The 5,115-nt window shown below is 37.8% G+C and overlaps 1 pseudogene; it reads left to right on the forward strand.

Annotated features, from left to right (window-relative positions):
- Positions 1-1,300: 1,300 nt before the first annotated feature.
- Positions 1,301-4,631, forward strand: LOC144577738 (protein GVQW1 pseudogene; annotated as a pseudogene).
- The last annotated feature ends 484 nt before the right edge of the window (positions 4,632-5,115 follow it).

Consider the following 5,115-nt stretch of genomic DNA (forward strand, 5'->3'; position numbering starts at 1 on the left):
AGGCAGAAAGCTTACCAGAGTCTAAGAGTTCAACATCAGCCTGGGCAACATAGTGAGACTATATCTCCACACACACACGAAAAAGTTAAAAATTAGCCAGGCATGGGGTGGTGCGTATCTGTAGTCCCGTCTACTTGAGAGGCTGACATAGGAGGACCCTTGAGACTCACAGGTTGAGGCACCAGTGAGCTGTAATTATGCCACTGTACTACAGCCTGGGCAAAAGAGTGTGACCCTCTGTCTAAAATAGAAGAAAAAGAAAAGATACCAATGTAATAAGCACTGTGTCCTAAATCACCATTTCTTCTCTGACCAGTTTCAGTCACTGATCAGTGTTAACAATATACTCAGTATGAAGTAATAAAACAATTACATTCTCTTCTCATACTTACCATCTATTCATAGAAATAAGATGTTTTGAGGTTGTCTAAATTGACACTGAACTACAGAGTTAAAAGAATAATCTTTTAAATATCTTCTGCATATCTATTTATAAAAAAAAGAATCTTGACTCTTGCCTCAACTCATGTACAAAAGTAGTTCAGATATATTTTACAGTCAAATGTGAATTATAAAACATTAAATTTTCTGGAGTAAAGCATAAAAGGAAAACATTAAATATCTTTGCACAGGTAAAATTTCTTAACAATGCACAGAGTGCTTATTCCAAAGGGAAAAGATGATAAATTGGCCTCCATTAAAATTAGAGACATTTGTTCACAAAAAGTCACAATGAAAAGAATGAAAAGGCAAAGCAGTCTGGGAGATGATATTGCAAGGTTCATGTCTGAAAAAATATACAGAATATATAAAGAATGCTAATGAAGCAATAGAATAAAAACTTAACATAAATCATTAGAAAAGTAGTCAAAAGACAAACATGAAAGTCACGAAGGAAGATATGGACTTCTTCCTTATTCATTAGAGAAATGCAAATTAAAATATAAATTCAACGTGCATTGGAATGAAGGTAGATGATAAAATGAGAATCAATGAAACCACAGCAAGTGTTGGAGAACATGTAGAACAATTGCAAACTTCATAAATTACTTGTGAAGTACAAATTTTTGCAACTACTATACTGAGGCTAAAGATACCACATTTTGTGACATTGAAGCTCTAAGTGTATGCCTGGCAAAACTGATTAAACGTCTTCATCCGAGTGCATGCAGACAAATATTTATGACAGTAGCATTAGTAATAGCCAAAACTAGAAAAAAAAAAGCAAGTGCCCAACAAAAAAAAATTAATATATTTAAATAACTGTGATATATCATGTACTTCAGTGAGAACGAGCAACATGAATGAAACTCACAAACACGATGCTGGACAAGAAAAGCAAGAAAAACAACAGCATACTGTAAGATTCTATCCGTGTTAAGTTTGAGAGCAGGAAAATTAATCTCCCGTTCTACCAGTCAGAAGATTGGTTTCTTTCAATGAGTAGCGAATTGTAAGTAGCTGGTAACATGAATACATAGTTGTGTGTCCAATGTAAAAATTAATCTAGTTGGACATTTATAAATTGAACACTTTTATATGTTAATGATAAACTTTACTCAAAAGTAAAGTAAGAGATGGAGAAGGTATTAGAAATCCATAAGAAGGTCAGTAAGGAATAGGTTTAGCCCAACTGTATGGCTATCCATCTATATATTTATTTTTTAAATAAACAGATAGCATAGTCTTATTATATGCCAACTATAAATAGAATGTTATATAATTTTCCCGATAGTCTAAAGTGTAGTTAATACCTGTAGTCCTCATTTTATAGACTGTGAAACTGAGGAACAAGAAGGCCAAACATCTAGGAAGTGGTAGACTTAGAAGTCAAATCCAAGTAGCACAGCTCCAGATTCTGCGCTGTTACTTTTTACAAATATAAAATTATTCTTGAAGAATGCGACATTAAGTTCCTTGGGCTGCTGCAACAAAATACGCAAATTTGGTGTCTTAGGAAAACAAATTTATTCTACGGTTCTGAAAGCCAGAATACCAAAATCAAGGTGTCGGCCGTTAGTTCATTCTGCAGGCTCTTGCGTGGAATCCGTTCATGGTCTTCTGATTTCTGGTGTGTGCAGGCAATGGCATGTCTTGGCTATAGACACACAAGTCAAAACCTTGCCTCTGTCTCCTCATTGTCTTTCCCTCTGTCTCTATCTCTGCAATACTCTCTGTTTTTTCAGCTCTAAAGACATCTGTTGTTGAACTTGAGTCTCATCCTAAATGATCTCATCGCGAGATCACTAATTACACCTGTGAAGATCCCATTTCCTAAGAACGTCCTATTAACAAGTTCTGCAGTTAGAACTTTTTTAAACCACTATTTTAACCACTTTTTAAAATCACTATTCAACCCATTACACATGGGAATGTTTTGTAAAGAACAGTATAGTAGTCTAATATAGATGAGAATAACATAAAAATAAAGGAACATATGTAAAAATACCTGAGTGCTGAAGATTTATTAATGAATACAAGATGAAAGGTGAAATGGGGAATAAGATATTCCTATATTTCTCTAATATGTGTCATGATGGAAAGGATACTTAAAAATGATTAATCTGGTTGCTTTTATTTCTCTCCTCTTTTTTAAGAAAAGATTATATTCCTGAACAAAAGGAAGAAAGAAATATTTCTACCTGAATGATGATTTAAAATTAAAAGTGAATGCAAGTGTCTGCCTGTAAGGAGAGCTAGAGAAGTGAGAAATCAGAAATGAGGAGAATCAGCTGGGAAGTAACTCCTTGTATAAGAAAGAATATTTTGTACTTATTTTGAACTAACTACAGGCAATCTAATTCTAACTACAAAGTCTAAGATATGTTGCAAAGTATTTATTTTCTTCATCTCTACCCCAGCCCCTGTCTCAACCACCACTATCATAGAATCAAGGTAAAAACAAACAACTTGTGATTCTTTGTCATTGATATGTGTGATTTCAGACTAAACAATGTCTTCCACTCCAAATAAAATGGTTAGGACTCTTGGGTTGTTCAGAAAACTATTTAAGGGTTAATGTACTGAAGAATGAAGACAAAGTGTAAGGTAGCTATAGAAGAATGAATTGGGTTTTCTAAAGCCAGAATAATTCCTTACTTCCTCTCATTCATTCCTTAAATGTATAAATCAAAAATGTATGAGCATCTATAGATCTTTATTCAGTTATTCAACAGTATTCACCAGGTACTGATTGCATAAGGAATTATATTGGATGTTGGAATAGAATCACAGAAGAAGAGAAAGAAGAATAATATAAACTGATGATAATTATTGTACATTATGTTGTAGGCACTAGTCTAATGTTTTCCGTTTATTTAAGCCACAAACCATAGAGGGTAGAATTAGTTTTCAAATTGCAGATGAGAAAAATGAGACAATGACAATTTAGATTACTATCCCACAATCCTACAACTAGAATGTGACAGAGACAAGATTTGTATGTTCATAGTTGGTCTCCAGGCTCTGCACATTTAACTTTACACTAATAGTGCCATATTGAATATGGAATGTTGTTTTAATAACAAATGCTTAATCATATTTCACTTTAGAGAAAAAATGTGCGGGTTGCCATAGGTGAGGGAAGGGAAGATCATCTTCACTACAGGTTGTGGCCAGCAGAAGAAGGGAGGGAGAGACTGATAATAATGAACCAAACTAAAACGAATGTGCAGATTGTCAATTTATTGCCTCTCAGGTTCAAACCCTCTCTTCATTCACTGTTTTTGCAAAAATCGAGCTGGACTTTTTAACTATTTCTCTTTCGTTGCTAAAACTGTTTTCTTTTGTTAGCAGAATATATATATATGGGACCGTTGCAGAGAGAAAAGTTTTCTCTTCTAATTCTGGTAGCTTTGGTTTGCTTGTCCTTGCTCCTGCTGTGTGGCTGTCAGCAATGCACGTGACAGACAGCCAACGGAGCTCAGACTCACGGACGCCTTCCCATCAAGTCTGCACAGAACACTGCAAGCACATTCTCAGGGAGGCTTTCAGCCACCCTAGTTGTTGGCATTGTAGCCGAAATCAACCAGCAGGGATGTTTCCTGCTTGCCAATTTCAACTATAATTTTGTGTCCACCTGCACGCTACAGAAGTGTTTCCTGTCTTGGCTGACTTCTCTGACGGACAGCCTTTGGCTTACCTCCACCCCAGAGAAGTCTTTGCACCTTTCCTGGTGATTTTGAACCAGCTGTGCTCCAGGCAACATAGGCAACTTCTCCGTTCTGCAGTGGGGGGCTGCAACCATGCTTTCTCCAACAAGGCCTACATCCAGATTTGGGAAGGGTCATCCATCCACGTTGACTTGCCGTTGGGTACTCTCCCCAGGGTAGTCGTCTGAGTTTTCTCTTCTCCTTTCCTGATAATCCCATTATAGTTAATATTTATTTATTTTTTTTTTTTTTGAGATGGAGTTTCGCTCTTGTTACCCAGGCTGGAGTGCAATGGTGCGATCTCAGCTCACTGCAACCTCCGCCTCCTGGGTTCAGGCAATTCTCCTGCCTCAGCCTCCCGAGTAGCTGGGATTACAGGCATGCGCCACCATGCCCAGCTAATTTTTTGTATTTTTAGTAGAGACGGGGTTTCACCATGTTGACCAGGATGGTCTCGATCTATTGACCTCGTGATCCACCCGCCTCGCCCTCCCAAAGTGCTGGGATTACAGGCTTGAGCCACCGCGCCCGGCCCTATACTTAATAGTTATTTATGTTAAATGATCCCTGTTCAAATGGGTTGTGTGGTTTCTGTATTCTGTTGGGGCCTTGACTGATGAAACAGGATAATTGAAGAGGAGGGGCTAGTGCTGATTATTGACTTAGTTAGAAAAGGGAAATATTTGTGTGACTCCTACCAAGGGCTGAGAGTAGGAGAGATTTTTACTTGAAATCCTGACTAAAGACGTGTTAAGAGGTAGCAACCACCGGGCGCGATGGCTCACGCCTGTAATCCCAGCACTTTGGGAGGCCGAGGCGGGTGGATCACGAGGTCAAGAGATCGAGACCATCCTGGTCAACATGGTGAAACCCCGTCTCTACTAAAAATACAAAAAATTAGCTGGGCATGGTGGCGCGTGCCTGTAATCCCAGCTACTCGGGAGGCTGAGGCAGGAGAATTGCC

The sequence above is a fragment of the Callithrix jacchus genome, chromosome 9 (genome assembly GCF_049354715.1).
Source record: "Callithrix jacchus isolate 240 chromosome 9, calJac240_pri, whole genome shotgun sequence".
Taxonomy (NCBI): domain Eukaryota; kingdom Metazoa; phylum Chordata; class Mammalia; order Primates; family Cebidae; genus Callithrix; species Callithrix jacchus.